This window comes from Asterias amurensis, chromosome 10 (assembly GCF_032118995.1).
Source record: "Asterias amurensis chromosome 10, ASM3211899v1".
Taxonomy (NCBI): Eukaryota; Metazoa; Echinodermata; class Asteroidea; order Forcipulatida; family Asteriidae; genus Asterias; species Asterias amurensis.
This window is the reverse complement of record NC_092657.1, coordinates 11,495,406-11,504,294: the sequence shown is the minus strand read 5'-3', so window position 1 is coordinate 11,504,294 and position 8,889 is coordinate 11,495,406. Positions and strand designations below refer to the sequence as shown.

The 8,889-nt window shown below is 39.5% G+C and overlaps 3 pseudogenes; 2 read left to right on the top strand and 1 right to left on the bottom strand.

The window, feature by feature from the left end:
• Positions 1-648: 648 nt before the first annotated feature.
• Positions 649-1,632, bottom strand: LOC139942677 (microfibril-associated glycoprotein 4 pseudogene; annotated as a pseudogene).
• Positions 1,633-4,469: 2,837 nt separating this feature from the next.
• LOC139942676 (ficolin-3-like) lies at positions 4,470-5,442 on the top strand (annotated as a pseudogene).
• A 2,123-nt stretch (positions 5,443-7,565) lies between these two features.
• Positions 7,566-8,573, top strand: LOC139942674 (microfibril-associated glycoprotein 4 pseudogene; annotated as a pseudogene).
• The last annotated feature ends 316 nt before the right edge of the window (positions 8,574-8,889 follow it).

The following is an 8,889-nucleotide window of genomic DNA, read 5'->3' as shown; positions in this document are numbered from 1 at the left end:
ATAGCACTGGAACATCCATTTGTCACATCATTGTTTTTCTTTCAAAATCAAAAATGGAAAGAGTTTGCATTTTGTACACACATGGCTTGTTAACCTTTTGAGGTAAATTACACAACAAGTAATTTTCTAACTCGAGCTCCGTCATAGTTTTTAGAGGGGTTTTAAACAGCGCTCTAATTCGCCACGCAGTGACACATTGGTGCGTTCGATTAGCATCCCCGGGTCGACCCCGGTGTGTGGCGGTTTTTTTTCCTAGGACGAACGTGTGCAGATGATTACCCACGTTCGTCCTGGAAAATAAATCCGCCACACACCGGGGTCGACCCAGTGAAGCTTAACGAACGCACCCACTATTTAAGGCCTTGAGGGTTTCAAACCCAGTAGTTCGGCAATGAAAAGCATGTCATGCATGATTAGCATCTCATAAACAAAACAAAAAAACAACAACAAATAAATAAATCTTTAAAATTTTGAAAAGTACGTAAATTCTCACCAATCAACAAAACCACTTTCCGCGCTTTCACAACATTACAACAAATTCATTTTATTATCTTTACTGAACTGCATTAGGTAAAACCGAATCCCCACAATAGATTATTTGTTTGCGGTTTTTTTTTCGCAGTCAGTTCAGAACATTAAAACATTCACTTATTGTACCTGCCGTAGTTTCATGCTGCATTTCTTGAGGGAGTAATTTTCCCCCTTCCAGGTTTTCCATTGTATTCCTTCGTTTTGCAGAAATTCTCCATCTTGGTAATACTGACCATTAAGATGAGACATGAGGCAGCTTTTAAACCACCAGGCACCATTCCTTTTCTTGGCACAATTGTCTGAATGTTCATCGTTGTCCTGGTCCTTTGTTGAGAAGGATCGTCCATTATGATTCATCATTGAATCACCTGATATACTCCGATTATCGTATGAACCAACATGGAGAGTGTACTTGTCACCTGTAACAGCAAACTCACCATAAGAAGCCCAAGCAATGCTGGACTGCCAATCTTCCAAATCTACTCTGAGTTGCCATTGACCCGATCCAGTAAGGTCACGCAGGATATCATTTCCCAACCAGAACTCGTCCTGCAGATCACCAAACCCAGATTTGTATTCTGTCCAGTTACGGTAAAAGTCAACAGAGCCGTCTTGTCTCCTCTGGAACACGATCCAGCCTCCTCCATCTGTCTCCATATCACAGTAAACGTGTACCTCACCAGTCAGATTTGTGGGAAAGATGGTGTATATGCCATTGTCACGGTAACCAGCTTGATACATCTTAAAACAACTGCTGTAACTTTCAAAGATTGATTCTGAAAACGAGGTTTGGTTCGCATTGTCATCATAGTACACGCTTCCTTGCAGCTTGACAAAATCATCTGGGCTGCGAGCTCTGCTGGCATTATTCAACACACAAATACGTTTTGTGATGTGAAAGTTGAATGAGCCACAGTTTGGGTTCTTGGAGCAGTCTCGCCCACAGATCACGGGAGATGATACAGTCTTCCACTGAATTACTTTATTCAGTAAAGCTCGATTTCCAGCCAAGTGAAACGTTTTCATGAGCCGCTGTTGGTTTGAACTTTGGCAGGTTTGTACAAGCGAAATCATAAACAAGGTTACGATGACAACTTCCATGATAAACGCTTTCAAATGAACTTGTCAAAAATGGTTCAGTGTTTTTTTCCCCTCAGGTATCTCTCTAGAAAAGTTGTCTTGACACTTACAGTTAACCTTTTAACGCAAGTGAGTTGATAAATGAACTGAATTTTCGTGGCTGACAATTTGTATAAGCAGTAAGCTTTACCCATTGACGTCACCGTTACCATGGCATTGGGTTATAAACGAACGACCAAATTGTGTTACACGCTTGAAGACATACCTTATCTTCAATAATAGGGTGTATTGTTCCCATTTTTTTGTCGTTTTTAATTTGATAAAGACAATTATTCACGCCGTATACATATAAAGGCAATTAGTTTTGCTCTGTTCAAAAGAATCAGCGACGCATGTACCTCAAAGGGCTCAGGTAAAAGGCAGTGGACACTATTGGTCATTACTCAAAACAATTACTAGCATAAAACCTTACTTTGAAATGAGTAATGGAGAGGTTGATAGTATAAAACATTGTAAGAAACGGCTCCCTCTGAAGTGCTGTAGTTTTTGAGAAAGAAGTAATTTTCTACGAATTTGATTTCGAGACCTCAAGTTTCGAATTTGATACTTCAGGGAATCATTGTGTGGTGAAGAGGTTTTCAACCAGTGGTTTAAACCCGCCGAGGCCTGGTTCTAAAAGTCGAGGTATCAAATTATTAAGAACCAGACCTCGGCGGGTTTAAACCACTAGTTGAAAACCGATTCAAAACACTTTGATTCCCGTTCAAAAAAAAAAAAAAAATACCTTTTCGGTCAAAAAATAAAATTATTGCAAAAAGCATATTTGTTCAAGGAGTTATGTTAATACAACACCCCTCAAGCGTGATGTGGCACAACTGTTAAAACCGTTGCTCTCGACCAATAGGAATGAAGAAACGGACTATAAGCATAGATGCAAGCTCGCGTGTGACGCCAATGTTTCAACACTTTTTACTGGTCATTATCAAAGGTTTAAACACCCAACATGACGCGCTCTCCACCAATAAGAATAGCAAAACTGTCTCAGGTATTTAGGAACAATGTTTTATACCAATGAATCCTGATATACTAATAACGTCAGCTTTTCATTTTATTTAATCCTCTCTGTGATGTTAGCAATGTTGGAGTACGTGCTTTTGGACTTTACCAAATACAATAATAATCTGTCTCTAGTTATGTGTGTAACCGGGCAACACAAGGCCTATCTGTAAAACGGTTATGTAAGGAGATGATAGTTGATATTTCGAAAATGAAATTAACTCAGTGGTGTATTTTTCACAGCAGTTTCACCTACGATATTAGTTTCAAGAAAACCAGTAATAGCTTCCTGCTACGGTCAACACAATTAAGGCAATTTATATATTTAATTTATCTTTCAAAGAGCTTCCGTTATGCATGCACGCCAAAGGAGCGCCAAGGTTGTTCTGCTTTGAGATCTCTGATACAAGACATATATTCGTCTGGTAAGGCAATACTTAATTGCGTTTAATCCATGGAGTCACTGTAACGAATAATGGGTCAATATGCTTATTATTAACGGAACACTTAACTTCATTTGGGAAACAATTTTTTATTCCCATAAGGAGTTTTATGCAGTTATCAGCTCAATCATGTCGGAAACGGATAAGTTTAACAGAGTATCTTACGCCTTTTAACCAACAAGGTATTTATGAATGGGAATAAAAGGGTAGCTACTAGTTCTTTTACGGCCGTTGAAAACCTTGCAGGGTAGAATTGCCGTGTGATACAGGTCCTTACCCTCAGCTCAGGCCTTTACCACACGGCAACTCTACCCTGCGCTGTTTTAAACGGCCATGAAAGAACTAGTAGCTACCCTTTTATTCCCATTCATATAATACCTCTTTGTGCTCATCAGCTGTTCGTTCTATGAGCCTGGGGGCACGAGTTGGTAAACCTCGCTGACCATAGAATCCCCGTGCTTACGTTATGACTCAATGGTGTGGCGTGATTAGCATTACTCTCCCCTGATTCGTACAATCTGTTTTTGTAACAAAATTACATTATTTGTGGTGTCATTACACTTCAAACCCATTGGACAGTTTCGGTAAACAGTATTGTAAATTGTCATATGTTTTGTTCTGTTTTGTTTCCTACGGACTCCCTCCAATACAGAAAATTTAATAACTGTATATTTCAGGGTATGTACCGCCCTTTAGCTTTACATATAAAAGAGGCTGACTGGCTGTTGGAAGAAATAATAGGCCTGTACCAAAGCATTTAAATTTTGACGGCCACTATTTTTTTCCCCAAGTGAGATTTAATGAGATTTTCAAAGAAATGGAATTAATCAATACAGTCACCTTGGACGGTGAAGTAATTGTTTCATCGACTCGTAAGCGTATGAAGTGGGAAGTTGTGGAGGCCTGCCCTAATCATCACGCCATTGCCGTGCCGAGTTCAAATAATTGAAAATTGATGAAAAGCCCCTTTACCTAAAACCAACGCTAAACTCATGCAATGCCTAGGCGTAAAGTATTACACTGTTAAGTATTGATTGTTCGATTCACACTTCCATCTCAAATTGAAGGTCTGGTCATTTCGAGTACGCCCCACACACCCTAAGGGTAGTTCCCTAATCAATCAGTAGCCCTTACTCTGCAAACGCACTAACTGATTGGTCCTGATTGCAGTGGTAATATTGACCCCTAAAAAGCACATCGAATAACAATTCAGGACAATATCGATTGTGTCGTTTATGTTCAGGTATATAAATGAGTTCGGTCAGCAGACACGGTGACGCATTGCGAGGAGCTTACTGGCTTTTCAATTGTCTGCGATGTGTTTCAATTTCTTTGATACTTCAACAACAAACAATCAACATGTATATCATCATCCCAACATTGATTCTGATTTTGTTTGTACACATCTGCCATTTTGCAAACCAACAACGGTTCATCGACAGTTTCTATTTGGCTGAAAATCGAGCCTTACTGAACCATTCGTTTCAGTGGAATACTGTATCTTCTCCTGTCATATGCGGTCGAGACTGCTCCATGAATTCACAGTGCATGTCGTTCAACTACCACGTTTTAAGACGAGTTTGTGTGTTGAATTATGCCAGCGGAGCTGACAACCATGATGACTTTGTTGAGTTGCAAGGAAGTTTTTACTATGATGACAATGTGAACACCACTACGTTTTCAGCCTTCAGCCATGAAAGGTTATAGCAGTTGCAAAGAGATGTATCAAGCTGGTTACCGTAACAATGGCATATACACCATCTTTCATACAAGTATATCTGATGGGTTACGGGTTTACTGTGATATGGAGACAGATGGAGGAGGCTGGATCGTGTTCCAGAGGAGACAAGATGGCTCGGTTGACTTTTACCGTAATTGGACTGAATACCAATCTGGGTTTGGCGATCTAAGTAATGAGTTCTGGTTCAGGAATGATATCCTGCGTGACCTTACTGGGTCAGGTCAATGGGATATGGAAGATTGGCAGTCTAACACATCGTGGGCTTCTTATGGTGAGTTTGCTGTTACAGGTGAAAAATACACTCTCCAGGTTGGCTCATACGACGCTAACAGCTCAGCTGGTGATTCACTGGCATATCATAATGGACTACCCTTTACAACAAAAGACCAGGACAACGATAATTATAGAGGTAACTGTGCGGAGATAAGGAAAGGTGCGTGGTGGTTTAGCACCTGCTTCGAGGCTCATCTCAATGGTCAATACTGCTTTGATGGTGTTTTCCCGAGATATTATGGAATACAATGGAAAACCTGGAAGGGAGATAGATACTCCCTAAAAAAATGCAACATGAAATTTTGGCAAGTACAATGATTTCCCACTCTTTACTTACAATTAAAACCCTGCAAATTGACTTTTTGAGGTTAACTGGTAAATATTTTGTTACAAGATACAGCGATGTGTCATTTTAAGTAAATTCCGAAAGGTCGTTTTTGCATAAATCACAATTAAACTCCGATCAAGTAATACAATGGAAGAGCACTGCAACTTCCCTCAAGAATTACAGCATGACACTACGGCATGTTAGTTCGTACTCTTTGTTAAGAAACTGGAAACCTCAAATAAGTTTCTTGTTTAATTCTTACTTAATCTAAAATCAAAATTCATACCTATTCAACACGAAGTAAACCTTGCAGAAAAACAAACACTGCAATATTTTCAAAGAAGAAGAAGCGTATAGAGATCAATTACTGTTGCTTAAGATGTTGCTTTTGCAATAAGATGTAGTTAGCTATCATAAGGGTTCACGTAGGATGTTTATACAGACACAATAAGTATTTGTTGTTCACGGTTTTTTAGATTAATGTTACGATATTTATTCATAAACAAAGTGATTTACAAATCGCAAAGACACTCAATTTTTCTTTTAAAGTTACCCATTGTTGTTGGTATTTTACATTGGGTAAGAGGTAGTTTGGGTTGCCTTACCAAGGTTGTAATTTATGCCAATGCAAACGAAAAAGAAAAAAAAATCTACTCGCAAGTATTGTGCTCTTAAGAGTAAATGCCATGCTTCAAAACGCTGAAGAACAATACTATATATTGTTGAATACAAGTAGTGTTGCAGCAACTGTCTTGACAACAAGGTTAATATCAACAATTTGTCTTTGTTAAGAAAATAAAAGGGTAGCGTACGGCAGGGTCGTGGCCCTTTGACAAAGGGCCACTCTTTACTAGTCCTTTGTTCCTTTTTGATAGAAGGCGTAATAAATAAGAAATTGTGTAAAACTTATCCGTTTTCCGACATAGATGAGCATAGATTTACGTTCATGTGTTGCATTTGTATGACTGAGACAGTCTTCCGATATGCGGTCGTGCGCGTAGTTAGGGTTGGTGCAAATAGCATCGCCCGTAACGTAAACCGTCTTGCACCAAAACATGCGCGTAGTATCCGAAAAAAAAAAACGAAAAAAAAAAAAACCGTTATAGCTTCAGCTCATTATTTTTAACCGTTTAAATACATGCAAGCGATGCGCTCTCCACCAATAGGAATAGCTACTCTTGGACTTGAGTTCTGATCCCTTTTGTGATCAGACAAGGTTTACACAAGCCGTTATCAATGAGGTTCGGTTAGACAACGGATAGGGTAAGCAAACAGTAACGTTTTCTTTGAAGCGTAATTAAATATAGTCAATGTGTCTTTGTTGTTGTGATTTAATGGAGGTTTAATGAGACTCGCTGGTTGGGGTTAGGATCCGTACTGTGATTACTCAGATGAGGTTTACATAAGCCGTTATTAATTTAGTTTTTGTTGGACTCCGGATAGGGTAAGCAAACAGTAACGTTTTCTTTTAAGAAGAATGATATATCATCAATTTGTCTTTGTTGTTGTGATTTAATGGAGGTTTAATGGCATTCGCAGGCTGGGGTTAGGATCCGTACTGTGATTAAACAGACGAGGTTTACGCAAGCTGTTATTAACTTGGTTCGGTTGGACTACTACTCAGGGTAAGCAAACAATAACATTTTCTTTGGAGAGATATTAAAACAGACTCCAAGACAATACAGCGAAATGAAGAAAAGGTACACCTAGCTTTGTTGTTGAGAGGCCATACGAAATTGACAAACCAGCCGAAATTAATTTCCGCTGCACCTATGTTAATATTGACTGTCTGAGCGCAAATGCCGTTTAATTTAGATTGTTTCCAAATTAATCCAGCTTCAGGATATAAAACTACGAACTTGAGTCTCACTCAGGCAAAGTGATGTACACTTCTAAAGCAGTCGCGTCGGTTGAATGGGCTCTTGAAAAAATGCGTTGTTAGACAATCAATGTGTGGTTATTGATCATTGCGTAAAATCTTCTACAAGGTATACGAATTGTTTCTGACTAAAGATAACTTTTTTACGCGAAGTCACAAGCTGATAATCAAAAATTACAACACAGTTTGGCCTTACACATGTTTTGCTTCAAGCCTTTATCAACATTAGTCATGATGAAGTTGGTCGTCGCAGCATTGGTTCTTACCTTTGTGGTTCATTATTGTCAAGGCGAATGCCAACAGCGGTTCACTTCGACCAAGCGTCATTTAGAAGATGAGCCTTTGTATCAAGTGAGCAGCGCAGCCTTATTGAACCATGGGTTTCAGTGGAAGACAGTACCCAATCATGTGATCTGTGGACGAGACTGCGCTATGGGTCTACAGTGTATGTCATTTAACTTTCACATCTCTAAACGTATTTGTGTTTTGAATAACGCCAGTAGAGCTCAGAGCCCGGTTAATTTTGTCCAGATTCAAGGGAGTGCCTACTTTGACGGTAACTTTGACTCTGTGTCATTTTCAACTCTTGTCAGCTTAAATTACAGCAGTTGCCTAATGATGTACCATGCTGGTTACCGTGTCAACGGCATATACACTATCTTTCCTACAAGTCTGACTGATGGGTTACAAGTTTACTGTGACATGGAAACTGACGGAGGAGGCTGGATCGTGTTCCAGAGGAGACAAGATGGCACTGTTGACTTTTACCGTAACTGGGCTGATTACCGTGCCGGGTTCGGTGATCTGCAGAATGAGTTCTGGTTGGGGAACGATATATTGCGTGACCTTACTGGGTCAGGTCAATGGGAGCTGAGAGTAGATATGGAGGATTGGGAATCCAACTCAGCTTGGGCTTCTTATGGTGAGTTTGCTGTTACAGGTGAAAAATACACTCTCCAGGTTGGCTCATACGACGCTAACAGCTCAGCTGGTGATTCACTGGCATATCATAATGAACGACCCTTTACAACAAAAGACCAGGACAACGATAATCATATAGGTAACTGTGCGGAGATGAGGGAAGGTGCCTGGTGGTTTAGAGCCTGCTTCGAGGCTCATGTCAATGGTCAATACTATTTTGATGGTGTTTTCCCGAGATATTATGGAATACAATGGAAAACCTGGAAGGGAGATAGATACTCCCTAAAAAAATGCAACATGAAATTTCGGCAAGTTCAATGATTTCCCACTCTTCACTAACGATTACAACCCTGCAAATTGACTTTTTGAAGTTAACTGGTAAATATTTTGTTACAAGATACAGCGATGTGTCATTTTAAGTAGTTCCGAAAGGTAGTTTTTGCATAAATCACAGTTAAACTCCGATCAAGTAATACAATGGAATAGCCGTAAGGGCGCTGAAACTTCCCTCAAGAGTTACAGCATGACACTACGGCATGTTAGTTTTACTCTTTGTAAAGAAACTGGAAACCTCAAATTTTCTTAAAAGAACTAAGATGTTACATCTGAGTTTGTTTAATTCTTACTTAATCTAAAA